General features: G+C 45.3%; 1 long non-coding RNA gene across 1 annotated transcript in view; it reads left to right on the top strand.

The window, feature by feature from the left end:
* The window catches only part of LOC140469155 (uncharacterized), a 41880-nt gene extending 27503 nt beyond the window's left edge, over positions 1-14377 (top strand). The window contains exon 3 of the long non-coding RNA XR_011955988.1: positions 13770-14377. This is a non-coding gene — a long non-coding RNA (uncharacterized lncRNA). The remainder of the gene's footprint in view (positions 1-13769) is intronic.
* Positions 14378-16392: the final 2015 nt, after the last annotated feature.

Below are 16392 nucleotides of genomic sequence, written 5' to 3'. Positions count from 1 at the left end.
GAGCAGTGAAATCGACATTTCGGGCAAAAGCCCTTCATCAGGAATAAAGGCAGTGAGCCTGAAGCGTGGAGAGATAAGCTAGAGGAGGGTGGGGGTGGGGAGAGAGTAGCATAGAGTATAATGGGTGAGTGGGGGAGGAGATGAAGGTGATAGGTCAAGGAGGAGAGGGTGGAGTGGATAGGTGGAAAAGAAAATAGGCAGGTAGGACAAGTCCGAACAAGTCATGGGGACAGTTACTGAGCTGGAAGTTTGGAACTAGGGTGAGGTGTGGGAAGGGGAAATGAGGAAACTGTTGAAGTCCACATTGATGCCCTGGGGTTGAAGTGTTCCGAGGCGGAAGATGAGGCGTTCTTCCTCTAGGTGTTGGGTGGTGAGGGAGCGGCGGTGAAGGAGGCCCAGGACCTCCATGTCCTTGGCAGAGTGGGAGGGGGAGTTGAAATGTTGGGCCACGGAGCGGTGTGGTTGATTGGTGCGGGTGTCTCTGAGATGTTCCCTAAAGCGCTCTGCTAGGAGGCGCCCAGTCTCCCCAATGTAGAGGAGACTGCATCGGGAGCAACGGATACAATAAATGATATTAGTGGATGTGCAAGTAAAACTTTGATGGATGTGGAAGGCTCCTTTAGGGCCTTGGATAGAGGTGAGGGAGGAGGTGTGGGCACAGGTTTTACAGTTCCTGCGGTGGCAGGGGAAAGTGCCAGAATGGGAGGGTGGGTTGTAGGGGGGTGTGGACCTGACCAGGTAGTCACGGAGGGAACGGTCTTTGCGGAAGGCGGAAAGGGGTGGAGAGGGAAATATATCCCTGGTGGTGGGGTCTGTTTGGAGGTGGCGGAAATGTCGGTGGATGATTTGGTTTATGCGAAGGTTGGTTGGGTGGAAGGTGAGCACCAGGGGCGTTCTGTCCTTGTTACGGTTGGAGGGGTGGGGTCTGAGGGCGGAGGTGTGGGATGTAGACGAGATGTGTTGGAGGGCATCTTTAACCACGTGGGAAGGGAAATTGCGGTCTCTAAAGAAGGAGGCCATCTGGTGTGTTCTGTGGTGGAACTGGTCCTCCTGGGAGCAGATACAGCAGAGGCGGAGAAATTGGGAATACGGGATGGCATTTTTGCAAGAGATAGGGTGGGAAGAGGTGTAATCCAGGTAGCTGTGGGAGTCAGTGGGTCTGTAAAAAATGTCAGTGTCAAGTCGGTCGTCACTAATGGAGATGGAGAGGTCCAGGAAGGGGAGGGAGGTGTCAGAGATGGTCCAGGTAAATTTAAGGTCAGGGTGGAATGTGCTGGTGAAGTTGATGAATTGCTCAACCTCCTCACGGGAGCACGAGGTGGCGTCAATACAGTCATCAATGTAGCGGAGGAAGAGGTGGGGAGTGGTGCCGGTGTAATTACGGAAGATGGACTGTTCTACATAGCCAACAAAGAGACAGGCATAGCTGGGGCCCATACGTGTGCCCATGGCTACCCCTTTGGTCTGGAGGAAGTGGGAGGATTCGAAGGAGAAATTGTTAAGGGTGAGGACCAGTTCGGCCAAACCCCTATCTTCACTGATTGTAGCCTGTGGGTCAGGAAACTGAGGATCCAGTTACAGAGAGTGCAGCTTAGTCCGAGGTCATTAATCATAGGAACCAATAGGTACCTTTTTGTATTAATTCCTCAAATGAGGGCTTTGGTAAATAAGGTCAGCATTTTGGGAACATCTCCGAGACACCCGCACCAATCAACCACACCGCCCCGTGGCCCAACATTTCAACTCCCCCTCCCACTCTGCCGAGGACATGGAGGTCCTGGGCGTCCTTCACCGCTGCTCCCTCACCACCAGACGCCTGGAGGAAGAACGCCTCATCTTCCGCCTCAGAACACTTCAACCCCAGGGCATCAATGTGGACTTCAACAGTTTCCTCATTTTCCCTTTCTCCACCTCACCCTAGTTCTGAACTTCCAGCTCAGCACTGTCCCCATGACTTGTCCTACCTGCCTATCTCCTTTTCCACCTATCCACTCCACCCTCTCCTCCTTGACCTATCACCTTCATCCCCTCCCCCACTCACCCATTGTACTCTATTCTACTCTCTCCCCACCCCCACCCTCCTCTAGCTTATCTCTCCACGCTTCAGGCTCACTGCCTTTATTCCTGATGAAGGGCTTTTGCCCGAAACATCGATTTCACTGCTCGTCGGATGCTGTCTGAACTGCTGTGCTCTTCCAGCACCACGAATCCAGAATCTGGTTTCCAGCATCTGCAGTCATTGTTGTTACCTCGTAATAAACATTTGCCTGACCACTGACAATCACATGCTGTGAATGAAATAAAAGCAATTGTAGAGGCTCTGAATAACGTGTGTCATGGTGAGAAATGTGACAGAATTGCACAAGGAGTCCAGTGAAGCCCGTATCAATGTCGGGAGCAACTTGCTGCATTTTCTTGTTAAATTACAGGCGTGTAGGCAAGGCGTCTATGAGGCAGTTGGGAGTTGCTTGTTAAGAGGGAATGATTGCTTGTTAATGACTTTACTGACTGTACATCTGGCCTCATTAATTCACAGCTTCCCATCCCATCACCTACTGCAAACAGACTAGACCTGGAGAAAACTTGACAGGAAAGAGTGGGTACTGGTGATTTCAGTTTGCTGCTGGATTCAAGGAGCCTCCATGTTCCTGCAGCATCTTGGGACATGATCCATGGACACAAGCCACCCTCACCCTTCAACCATGACACTGGGTGGTCCCTGGTTATCAAGCCCTCTGTATCCTCAAGGCACCTCTCTGAACCACTTCCTGTACACTTCAGAAGGAAGCACAGACTTGTATTGGAGGGTATATACTGGATTCGTGGTGCTAGAAGAGCACAGCAGTTCAGGCAGCATCCAACGAGCAGCGAAATCTGAAGAGCTTCAGAGCAGAGGAAATGACCTGGGAGTTGCAGTGGGAGAGGGACTCCCTGAGATTCTTGGAGAGAGAGGAGGAAAACTTCTTCAAGGCAGGCATCCTTCATTCCTGATGAAGGGCTTTTGCCCGAAACGTCGATTTCGCTGCTCGTTGGATGCTGCCTGAACTGCTGTGCTCTTCCAGCACCACTAATCCAGTATTTGCTTTCCAGCATCTGCAGTCATTGTTTTTACCTCCTTGTATTGGAGGGTACTCATTGAAAACTCACATTGAAAAGCTGCTGCAAGGATACTGCACCCAAGGGCACTCCCCAGCTAATGGACTAGAGCAGGCAGCATCTCAGGACTGCTCACTTCCTGTCTTAGTCTGAGCTCACTTTGCACCAACCTCAATATCCACAGCATCCCAGACTTGCCTTTATTTACCTACACAAGCCATTGATTGCCCTGCTGCTCAATCCAAGGGGTCATATCCCTTGCTGGACGGCAGTGTGTTATGTCAGTCTCACAGCAGCACCAAGTCCCAGCAGCGTATACAGTAAACATATGGCACGGGCAGTAAGCAGGCAGCCAGGTCTCAAAGTCCCAGGGGGAGGAGTCCTCACTGAAGTCAATGGGGTTCCATCACAGTAGGTCAAGGGCAGCCTGCCCTACCAGTTCCAGGGATTGGCCACAGTCAGGCATTGTGCTGGGGTGTTCTTGGGCAAGAGGTCGGTGCCTGGCAAATCCAGAGTGGGCCATGGTCAGTCCTGTGCTCCACGGTGGGCAGTGCCAGTGGTGGGGGGTCTGGTGACAAAGCCGGTGTTTGAGATGTCCAGCTGCCAGACAGGGGTCTGGGCACTTCTCATCCAACCTCCGTCCATATGGATCCCTCAAGGGTCTGGCCCATGGTCAGCCTGTTGGCTCTGCCCAAGGAAACGAAGGGGAAACAGGTGGGGCCACTGCTGTGGGACGTCACCATGGGGGTATATTCATTGGGATTGGGGACTGCAGGCTGGGAGGGGGAAGGGAAAGACAACTGTAGAGGGGGGGGGGAGACAACAGTACTTGCAATAGAGGATACAGTAAGGTATGAATGGGGACAGGGGAATGCAGGGGTTCATCCACAACCACTGCCCATTGTGAGCTCACCAACCATCACCTTGGGTTACTCTGGGACAGAAAATGGCGGGTGGAGTAAGTGTCTCAAACTCGTTTTGATTTTAGTTTATTTTGAAGCTTAAAGGAGGTCACAAAATGCACCAGACAATAAACAGAACCAAACTGAGACACCCCAGGCAGATATGTTCCAACAGGAAAACAAACAAGACAAACCCTCGAGTCATTGAGTCACTGTTGGAGAAATGGGCCCAACTGATCAGAGACCACACAAGCCCAGATCAGGTGAAATTGATATGCTGTTTATTACAAGCGATATCGCGAGAAGAGAAATTGACAAGGCTGACCCAGAACTGACAGTCTGTACAGGTAGATCAAGGGCTCTATTCCCTGAGCTGAGAATCAAGCCAGGTTTTATAGGAATCCTGTACAATGATGCTAATTAAAAATTGGGAAAATTCAATGAATTTGATCATTAAGTAATCCAGTTACAATGGGGATAATTGCAAAGCAGTTATCAGAAGAATCCCCTGATTGTGGAAACAATGTAGCATCCTGGCAACATGGACTCATAGAGATGTACAGCATGGAAACAGACCCTTCGGTCCAACCCGTCCGTGCCGATCAGATATCCCAACCCAATCTAGTCCCACCTGACAGCACCCGGGCCATATCCCTCCAAACCCTTCCTATTCATATACCCATCCAAATGCCTCTTAAATGTTTCAATTGTATCAGCCTCCACCACATCCTCTGGCAGCTCATTCCATACACGTACCACCCTCTGTGTGAAAAAGTTGCCCCCAAGTCTCTTTTATATCTTTCCCCTCTCACCCTAAACCTATGCCCTCTAGTTCTGGACTCCCCAACCCCAGGGAAAAGACTTTGTCTATTTATCCTATCCATGCCCCTCATGATTTTGTAAACCTCCATAAGGTCACCCCTCAGCCTCCGACGCTCCAGGGAAAACAGCCCCAGCCTGTTCAGCCTCTCTCTGTAGCTCAGATCCTCCAACCCTGGCAACATCCTTGTAAATCTTTTCTGAGCCCTTTTCTTAATGGGATCAGGAGATTCCGGCTCTCTTCGGGAGTAAGTGAGAATGTTCCTTGTTTCCATTGTTTCTCCCCTGTGAGCGAGGTATTCTGGTGCCTCTCCATCTGACCTGGTCCCATTTGCAAATATTTGGCCCACATCCCTCTAAACCCTTCCTATTCATATACCCATCCAGATACCTTTTAAATGCTGTAATTGTACCAGCCTCCACCACTTCCTCTGTCAGCTCATTCCATACACGCACCACCCTCTGTGTGAAAATGTTACCCCTTAGGTCCCTTTTAAATCTTTCCCCTCTCACCTTAAATCTATGCCCTCTAGTTTTCGACTCCCCTATCCTGGAACCTATTCACCTTATCCATGCCCATTATGATTTTGTAAACTTCTATAATGTCACCCTCAATCTGCAATGTTTCCGGTGGGAAAAAAAATCCCCAACATATTCAGCTCTTCCCGTCACTCAAACCCTCCAACCTGTCAAGATCCTTGTAGATCATTTCTGCAGTCTCTTGAGTTTAACAACATTCTTCCTATAAAAAGGTGATCAGAATTGAACACTGTATTCTAAAAGTGGCCTAACCAATGCCCTGTACCTTAATCAGTGGCAACCTGACTTCCCAACTCCTATACTCAATGTCCTGACCAATGAAGGCAAGCTTACACCAAACTCCTTCTTCACCACCCTGTCTACCTGCGACTCCACTTTCAGGGAACTATGCACTTGCACCCCTAAGTCTATTTGTTCAGCGACAATCCCCTAGGCCATACCATTAACTATCATATGATTTACAAACAAAACTTACAGGTTGATTTCGTTGCCGCGATTTTGAAAACCTAAACTGACAGCGGTAAATTACAACATAGAAACAATGATTTGAACCAATTGGAGTGTGTCTTAACTCTTCCTTATAATCCTTCACCTCAAGCTCCCTCCCATCTTTCCTCAATCATCTAATGCTATCAGCATAGCCCGACACTCTAACCTCAATTTTCATTCAAATTATCCTTCAATTTGTCTCAGTAAGGGGTGACATGGTGGCTCAGTGGTTAGCACTGCTGCCTCACAGCACCAGGGTCCCACGTTCGATTCCAGCCTCAGGTGACTGACTGTGTGGAGTTTGCACATTCTCCTTGTGTCTGTGTGGGTTCCCTCCGGGTGCTCTGGTTTCGTCCCACAGTCCAACGATGGGCAGGTTAGGTGAATTGGCCGTGTTAAATTGCCCCGGAGTGTTAAGTGCATGAGTCAGAGGGAAATGGGTGTGGGTGGGTTACTCTTTGGAGGGTCAGTATGGACTTGTTGGGCTGAAGGGCCTGTTTCCACACAGTAGGGAATCTAATCTAAAACTTCCTTGGTATGCAGTTCCACATTCTCACTGCTCTCTGGGGAAAGATATCCTTCTGAACTCCCGAATGATGTCTTGCCAATTATCCCATGAGATGGCCTCCAGTTTTCATTTTCCTCTTAATGGAGTTGCTTTCCCCAAGGGAATAATCCTACATCCCTTTCCTGGGTGTGAGTTCACAGGTCGGGACCTGATAGAACTGTATAAGGTTATAGGTCAGTGTACTGTGCCTATAGGATACTGTGCCTTTAAGGGAGATGCGCTCTGTGCTGTTTCTCTTGCAGAGAGATTTGTCATGTGGAAATGTCACCTTCAGACAGGCCTGGAGGTATCCCTCTGTGTTTTTTAAAAATAAATTAGACAGAAGAGTCACAAGTGCATGGGGTCAGGGCATGTGCAGATCCAGGAAGGGTTTCAGTTTGCGCAAATGTTTCTGTCGCTGCTGAGCTAAAAGCTTGATGTCCTGGCTGCCAGAGTCAAGTCTTAAGCAGTGAGGCTTCATCTTAAAACCAAAATGGAGCAGGTTGATTCTTTCTCCTGGACTGGAGAGAGACAGTACATGAGAATCATAGCTATTTTGCTGAATTGCCTTCCCAAAGGGTGTGTTTGTGGGATGCTGCCGATTCTGGAACAGTTGATGAAGCAGTGGTTAAATCGTACCTTGTTAAGTATTTCAATAGAGTTAAGGTGATGCCAATTCTTCTTGTTTTTTAAAAATATTTTAACTGTATTATAAGAATGAAGCGTGTTTTTATTGAACTAGGTAAAAACAAGGACTGCAGCTGCTGGAAACCAGAGTCAAGATTAGAGTGGTGCTGGAAAAGCACAGCAGGTCAGGCAGTATCCGGGGAGCAGGAAAATCGATGTTTCGGGCAAAAGCTCTTCCATCAGGAATAGAGGACTTTTGCCCGAAATGTTGATTTTCCTGCTCCTCGTGTTTTTATTGAAGCCTAGTGGTGGACCAATCAAATAATCTGGATCACAGCACCTTACACTCGCCTTTAAATAAATATAAAAGTTAGGGTCTAGGCTGTCTCCTGGTAATAGTTTGGTGTATACGGACTGAGGTAGGGGGTTCTGGTCATTTGGACAACAGGCATAGACAGGCTGACTGCTTAGCTGAGGGGTCAAGAACAAGGGGACATGTGTAAATGTGAAAGAGATTTCAGGAAGGCATTTTTCACCTAAGGTAGGTGATGGCCTAATGTCATTGTAACTAGCCTATTAGTTATAGTTGGGGGACCTGGGTTCGAATCTCCACCACAGCAGATGGTGGAATTTGGATTCAATCAAAATCTGGAAATAACAGTCTAATGATGACCATGAAACCATTGTCAAGAAAAGTCTATCTGGATGATTTCTGTCCTTTAGGGAAGGAAATCTGCCATCCTCACCTAGCCTGGCCTACACGTGACACCAAACCCACAGCAACGACCCTTACCTGCCCACTCAGCAATTAGTAATTGGCAAGAACTCTTAGCCAGAGACCCCACACCTCAAAAATTAATTTAAAAAAACACAAAATAGTGGTGGGGGTCGAGAATGCTTTGCCTGGGAGGGTGGTTGAGGAAGATAACTCTCACAACCTTTAAAGAAGGAGGCAACGGCCTAGTAGAATTATCAGTAAACTATTAATCAATAGCCTATTAACTAGGTAATATTCTGGGGAATCCAACCATGGCAGATGGTGAAATTTGAACCCAGCATTCACAAAATATCTGGAATTAAGAATCTAATGTTAACCGTGAAACCGTGAAAGTAGTGCCAATTGTCAGAAAAACCCATCTGATTCACAAATATCCTTTAAGGAAGGAAACTGTGATCCTTACCTGGTCTGGGGCCTACATGTGAGTCCAGACCTACAGCAATGGGGTTGATCTTAGCTGCTTCCCGGGCAATAAATGCTGGCCATACCAACGCCCATCAATGAATAAAATAAAGAATTAGGACGAAGATTTGAAGTGCCATATCATTCAGTGTGAAAGTAGGACTAGTGAAGAGAGCAGTATAGTTTTAACAGGACCAATGTGATGGGCTGAAGGACCTTTTTGGTATTGTATGATTCTATGAATCTATGTCAGGGGCAGCGCCCAGCACGTTCACTGAGCCCACCACCATAATACAGAAAGTAGACAGGTGCCGAAATCAGCAGCCCGCCCAGCATAAGTAAATCAATAATTAAGGGCGAACTGAATTTATTTGGCAGATGGACAGGAGAGAGCAGGCCATCAGTTTAGAATACATTTCTATAATAGTGGGAAACAAGGGGATGTAACAATTGTCTTTGCCCACCTGAGGAACCCTCACATAAGATTGTCTTCCTTTCTATCTGTCTGATTGGAAACCCCTGTGCCTGACATCATCCCCTCACCACCCTTGCCACCCTCACTAAGTTTCCCAAAACCTCTCTGATCCCAATACCCTGGACCACTGCCACTCAACAGACTCTGCTCCTCTTTGTGTGCCTGCCTGCAGTACCGACAGTGTCCACTCAGACCTTGTGGTGCTGCTGAGACTGATGATTGGCTGACAGCCCTCGATGGATGAGTTTTTGTCCTCAGTGAGGAGTGGAGGTCCCATCGTTTGGTCAACTGACCCTCCAGCGGCATGAAATGGTTGTGGGGTGGGCTTCTTTCTGGTCCTTTAGTTCCAAATCTTCCAGGGATTCCGGTGGAGGATGGGTGAACAGTTGTTGTCCTCATAGTTTTCAGCACCACATCCACACCATCAAAACCTGCCTTAGTTTTAAAGACCTCTTTGAGATCACCCCTCAGCCTTTGCATTAGAAAAGAAAGCAGAACTTAGTGTCTTCATCCTGATTGTCATTCAAGAGGCCATTGGATGATTATTTGGATAAAACAGGAGATTTGCAAGAGGTAACGATGCTTACTTAATGAGCTGGTGCTGGCACAATGGGTTCCATTTGTGCAATTATACTTCTGTGATTCTGGTTTAAACTCACAGTTCTTGTATCATCCCTGCAAACACTTTTGCACCTTGTCCAGAGTCATTTTTTTTAAATAGGGAATCAGAGCTGGATATACTGTACTCATAACATGCCTTGACCACAAGTTTAACATAACTTCTCAACTTTTCAGTTCTAGTTTGTAGAAATAATCCTTAATCCTTGGCTTGTTTTCTCTATAAATCGATTAACCCATGCTGTAATTTTATATAATTTGTGCATTTGTATTTCCCTATTTCATTAGTCCTCGATCCTATTTTGTTTTTCCTTTTCCAAGTATAATGTGACCTTTACTTTTACCATACTGAAATACTTCACAATTTCTAACTGCTGTATTTCGTTTGTCAATTATTTTCCCATTATGCACGTTATTAATGCCTTTTTTTGCAAGTGTTGCAGTTCTATTGAATACTGACTATTCCACTTGGGTGTTACTTGGATATGTAAGGGAACCTGTGCTTTCGATTTGTAGATCTAAATTGTTAGCATAGATTGTAAATGCCTGTGGTCCAAGCCTTGAGGGACCCCTTCCCTACTTCTGTTACTTTGGGGAGCCACATTTTACTCCTGTTTTCTGCTTTGCAGCTAGCTAGGCACCCAATCTGTTAATTGTCCTTTGACTGTCAATAATCTGACTTATTCATTGCCCTGTGATACAATACCCTATCAGAGGCCTTTTGGAAGTCTGGGTGTAGTACATCCATTACATTACCCTATCCGCCCTCTATTCCCTCACCAAAGTTCTCAATGAAATAACAACAATGTACTGCAGATGTTGGAGATCTGAAATAAAACCAGAAAGTGCAAGAAGGTCATGGGGAGTCTTGCTGAACAATGAGATCTTAGGGTGCAGGCTCATTGTTCTTTGACAGTGGAGTTACAGGTAGACAAGATGGTGAAGAATGTGTTTGGTATGCTTGCCTTCATTGGACAATGCATTGAATGTAGGAGTTGGGAAGTCATATTGCACTGTACAGGACATTGGTTAGGCCACTTTTGGAATACTGTGTTCTATTCTGGTCTCCCCGAGATAGGAATGGTGTTTCAAACTTGAAAGGATCCAGAAAAGATTTATAAAGATGTTGCCAATTTTGGAGGGCTTGAGCAATAGGGAGAGGCTGAATAGGCTGGGGCTGTTTTCCCTGGAGCGTCAGAGGCTGAGGGGAGATCTTATAGAGGTTTATAAAATCATGAGGAGCTTGGATAGGGTAAATAGACAAAGTCTTTTCCCTGGAGTGGGGAGTTCAGAACTAGAGGGCATTGGTTTAGGGTGAGAGGGGAAAGATTTAAAGGGAAGCTAAGGGACAATGTTTTTATGCAGAGGGTGATGTGTGTATGGAGCGAGCTATCAGAGGAAATGGTGGAGGCTGGTACAATTACAACATTTGGATCTGGATAGGTACTTGAATAGGAAGGGTTTGGAGGAATATGGGCCAAGTTCTGGCAAATAGAACTAGATTAATTTAGAATATCTGGTCGACATGGATGAATTGGACCGAAGGGTCTGTTTCCATGCAGTACATCCCCATGAGTCAATGACTCCAAGTCTGGCAGCATCTGTAGAGAGGGTTAATATTTTGAGTCAAATGTGACTTCTTTGGAAAAAATGAAAAGTCAACAAGATCAATTGAGCAGGATTGTCCTTTTCCCAATTCATGCCGTCTCCTCGTTTTTTTTTTAATTTTTCAATTCTTAATCTTTACCTATTTTCTCCATTAATAGTGACTCAATTTTTTTTTCTGTCAATGACATGAAACTGATGACCTGTTTGTGCAATTATGCTGATTACATGCAAGTTTATTTCTTGTTCCTGCTGAGAGGTAAGGATTGGGCAAGAGAGCTGGAGAGAGCCAGTGAAGAGAATGGGACTGGGATATGCAGAGAAATCTGATCTCTTCGCTGTGGAGTCATTTAGCTCTGAGGTAAAAACAAGGACTGCAGATGCTGGAAACCAGATTCATGGATTAGTGGTGCTGGAAGAGCACAGCAATTCAGGCAGCATCCAAGGAGCTTCGAAATCGACGTTTCGGGCAAAAGCCCTTCATCAGGAAATGAAGGGCTTTTGCCCGAAACGTCGATTTCGAAGCTCCTTGGATGCTGCCTGAACTGCTGTGCTCTTCCAGCACCACTAATCCAGAGACATTTAGCTCTATCTACTTTCAGGAATAGCTTTGTCGTAAATTTTGCCAAATTTGTTTAAGACTAAAATTTCATGACTGGGTGTATTTTTAATTGGAACACTTGAGAAACTGAACAGATGCTAAATGAGCTAAATCCAAATACATGCACCACACTGTGGACCTGTCCAGTTTTGTTGTAACAACAGGTACTGTGAAAGGGTATAACCAATATTCTTGAGATAAATGCTTTAGAGATATGAAGATCCCTTCAGCAACAACAAACTGAATGATTGCTGTCTTGTGTGTATGCTGCAGCTCTTTGTTGAAGGGATGATTAGGATGCTCAGAAAACTTCAAACTTTAAAAATCCACCTGAACAAACAAATGGATTTCTGGCTTAATGTTTCATTGGCATCCCCAACAATAGAGCATTGTATTAGCGTCTTATTCCTTAGACTCAAGCCTTGGCGTGTGGCTTGAGCTGGCAGTTGTGAGAGTCAGAAGCCGCTGTATGAGGAGATTCAGTGAACACACAGGGAGTGAATTCCAGTCTGGGTGGCTGACAGGACATTCTCTAGCGTGTTCACGGAATATCTAGGAATTGGCGTAAACACCCTTGTGCTGTTTCTCTGGAGTGTCACCAGTTCTTCAACCAAATCTATTTCAGGTGGCACTTCCTATCCTTGCTCTCCCATGGGCAACACAGAATTCATGTGGTCACAATGCCACAGCTGTGTTTTCATTTTACCAATTGGTGGCTTTGCTAGATCACTTCAGAGACCGTGATTAGGAGTCCCATGTAAATTGAATGAGCTAAGGGAAACAGCTTCCTTTTCCTTGTAACATTCCATAGTTGTTTCCATTCAAAAGCTATTCACGTTACCCACTCGGACATTACGAGAGGTGTTGAATATGGATTGAACTGCTAGGTATGATTTGATTTGAGCTCTGTGATCTCTGTGTTGTGAGTTCAATATGATAACAACTCTTCAAATGTTACAAACGTAGCTATATTTACATCCTTCATCTTTCGAAATCTATTCTCTAATGTACATTGCAGACACTACAGTATTATGAGCCACCATTCTGATAAATGAAACAACTTACAGAGTGACTGGGAAAGAAACTTTGGTGTTTGACTTTGTTCTGTGCAGGGAAATGATCCTATAAGAATTGCATTGTTTAGAGACACCACTGCAAAAATAAATCATTGGCACTTCAGGTTACAGTTCTATGATACAACCGGATAATATTTTATAGTCTTGCTCTTTCATATGGTTCACCGGAATAATTTACTTGCTGCACAGGTCCTTAGGGAAGATGTGATTTGTGATCAGAATACTAGGAACGTCTTTTTATCTCTTCCAGGACAGGATCTTAACCTCTTGCGAAATGCCTTAAAGAAATGCCGGACAAGTTTTGTCTTTTTTGCAAATGCAATGTCTGTGCAAAGACGCATATTTGAATGCCAAATCGAGGCCAAATAAACTTGACTTTCACTCAGGCATGTATACATCAGTGCAGCATAGACAAACCAGCAGAGGTATGGATCTAAATTTTGCCATGAAACATAACCTTTCAATCATGGCAAAGATTGCAGGGGAGCCCAGGAACTGGGAGTCCCACCCTCGAACAGTACATTTCCCATTTAGACAAGGCACCTGGGGTTTTCCGATTCACAGTTCGTGGAGGCGTCAAAATCATCGGCTGCCTCTGTTCAGGTTAGACTGTCATAACCGGTGTGTGTGAAATCAGAAGCATACAGAATAATTTTGATACAGAACAAATCAGAACTTGGTGTATTTCTCTGAATGGTAAGGTATCCATTTGGATGCCACCCTGAGACATATAACACAGAAGTAGTGTGGACTTTGGAATTGCCAAAGGAGGAATAAATGTACGCACGAAACACCTTACTGTCAAGCTCACTGAAATGGCCAACATACCTGTCAAAGCCAAAGAAAGAAATAGCCACACACACCCATCGCAGGAAGCTTTAAGATGGGTCAAAAGTGCCCGTTAGAGGGAGTTGTCGGAAGTTTCAGGAGGATCCGTTAAGGTCCTTGCCCATAAATTTTGTTTTTAAATGTAGAATGTTCGAATAAAACCGATTGCTTGTTACTCTGTCTGTTGATACAAACCTAAGAATGATTATTGCTGAACTTGTGCAGTATGACTGATTTCACAACCATCCCTTATCACTGCAGGGTGCCTGTCATTTTGCAATTTGGTTGACAACTGCAAGTGGTTGTAGACTTGTTGATGTTATAATTGTTATAATATTAAAGCAATATATTTTGTATTATTATTAGGACACAAGGACTGGTCAGAGACTGGGAGGTTTGCAGTGAGTAACTCAGCTCCTGACTCCCCAAAGCCCAGGTCAGGAGAGTGATAGAAGATTCTCTACCTGGCTGGATGAGTGCAGTTCCAACAACGCTCAAGAAGTTTCACACCATAGAGGTCAAGTAATGTGCTAGCCTAAAACTCTATCCATCCAAAATAAGGAATTGAATTTTTACTTTGGAGATTCATTTGAAAATTAGATCTTCGCTCTAAAGACATTCTCGTTCCCTACTGGCCTGTGTATGATTCCACGCACTATCCTGTTTGACACTTACTGTCTACTGCAGAAACCCGGGAGAAATGTCTGCCAGCCCCTTCACGGGGCTACTCAGAATGAACAGGAAATACCAGCTTTGGCAGTGATGCTCATACCCTGAGAACGGGAGATCTGTCAAATGAGCTTCAAAAACCTCGGAAAAAGTGAGAGGTCACCTGTCAAAGACAGCAGAAAGAAGAGTCCAAGTTGCTATCAATGAAGTGACATATAATTCACATCAAATAAATCTTAGATTATATACATACATCAGGTTAAAAGCAAATTACTGCGGATGCTGGAATCTGAAACCAAAAGAGAGGATGCTGGAAAATCTCAGCAGGTCTGGCAGCGTCTGTCAGGAGAGAAAAGAGCTGACATTTCGAGTCTAACTGAACCTTTGTCAGTTAGACTCGAAACGTCGGCTCTTTTCTCTCCTTACAAATGCTGCCAGACCTGCTGAGATTTTCCAGCATTCTCTCTTTTGGGTTCCCTCAATCAGGTGATGTTTTATTGAATAGAAATCAGTCAGACTGGATGAGGTCAGAGGTCAAATGATGGCATGAATAATGAATACCTGAATGTAAGGGGAAGATATTTGATGACGCACATCTCTGAAGGATATGACCTTTCCTGTTGTCCAATATTCCTCCTCACTTAAGGTAGTAAGGCAGTCTTTCTAACTGTCTCTATTTGATTGCCTCTGGGTAACAAAACCATCTAAAATACAGATCTAGAAGCTAAGTCTTGTGTTGTGTCCAGTTATTAAATAAAAGATTAAGTTAATTCAGTTGATATTGTCCCTGGTTAACATCCCGGCTGTCAGTACCTGATTGATGAACAGAGGAGTTTGCTGGCATGGTCTCCATTCCAGTCTGTCAATATGGATTGGTGATGGAGCTGCTGTAGAGCTTTCAGCTGGGAAGGGAGAAGGGGCCAGGAGCTAATGGATGAAGGAGGAGGAGAAGGACAGCAACATACAGGAATCCAGAGCTACAGTGGGTCTTCAGGGACCACTACTCCATAACAAACATCTGTGGGGTGCAGTAGAACATAGAGATGTACAGCACGGGAACAGACCCTTCAGTCCAACCCGTCCATGCCGACCAGATATCCCAACCCAATCTAGTCCCACCTGACAGCACCCGGCCCATATCCCTCTAAACCTTCCTATTCATATACCCATCCAGATGCCTCTTAAATGTTGTAATTGTACCAGCCTCCACCACTTCCTCTGGCAGCTCATTCCATACACGTACCACCCTCTGTGTGAAAAGGGTGCCCTGTAGGTCTCTTTTATATCTTTCCCCTCTCACCCTAAACCTATGCCCTCTAGTTCTGGACTCCCCCATCCCAGGGAAAAGACTTTGCCTATTTACCCTATCCATGCCCCTCATAATTTTATAAACCTCTATAACCCCTCAGCCTCCAACACGCCAAGGAAAACAGTCCTGTTGAACCTCTCCCTATAGATCAAATCCTCCAACCCTGGCAACATCTTTGTAAATCTTTTCTGAACCCTTTCAAATTTCTCAACATCTTTCCAATAGGAAGGAGACCAGAATTGCACGCAATATTCCAACAGTGGCCTAACCAAAGTCCTGTACAGTCGCAACATGACCTCCCAACTCCTGTACTCAATACTTTGACCAATAAAGGAAAGCATACCAAACACCTTCTTCATTATCCTATCTATCTGCAACTCCACTTTCAAGGAGCTATGAACCTGCACTCCAAGGTCTGTTTGTTTAGCAACACTTCCTCGGACCTTCCCATTAAGTCCTGCTGAGATTTGCTTTCCCAAAATGCATCAACTCACATTTATCTGAATTAAACTCCATCTGCCGCTTCTCAGCCCATTGGCCCATCTGGTCAAGATTCCGTTGTAATCTGAGGTAACTCTCTTCGCTGTCCACTACATCTCCAATTTTGGTGTCATCTGCAAACTTACTAACTGTACCTCTTATGCTCACATCCAAATCATTGATGTAAATGACAAAAAGTAGAGGACCCAGCACCGATCCTTGTGGCACTCCACTGGTCACAGGCCTCCAGTCTGAAATACAAACTTCCACCACCACCCTCTGTCTTCTACCTTTGAGCCAGTTCTGTATCCAAATTGCTAGTTCTTCCTGTATTCCGTGAGATCTAACGTTGCTAACCAATCTTCCATGGGATCCTTGTCAAACGCCTTACTGAAGTCCATAAAGATCACATCTACACTCTGCCCTCATCAATCCTCTCTGTTACTTCTTCAAAAAAAGTCAATCAAGTTTGTGAGACATTTAGATTCCTTACATTATGGAAATAGGCCCTTTGGCCCAACAAGTCCACAC

This window comes from Chiloscyllium punctatum, chromosome 48 (assembly GCF_047496795.1).
Source record: "Chiloscyllium punctatum isolate Juve2018m chromosome 48, sChiPun1.3, whole genome shotgun sequence".
Classification (NCBI taxonomy): domain Eukaryota; kingdom Metazoa; phylum Chordata; class Chondrichthyes; order Orectolobiformes; family Hemiscylliidae; genus Chiloscyllium; species Chiloscyllium punctatum.
Note: the sequence above shows the minus strand (reverse complement) of the source record. Positions and strands in the feature narration are given on the sequence as shown.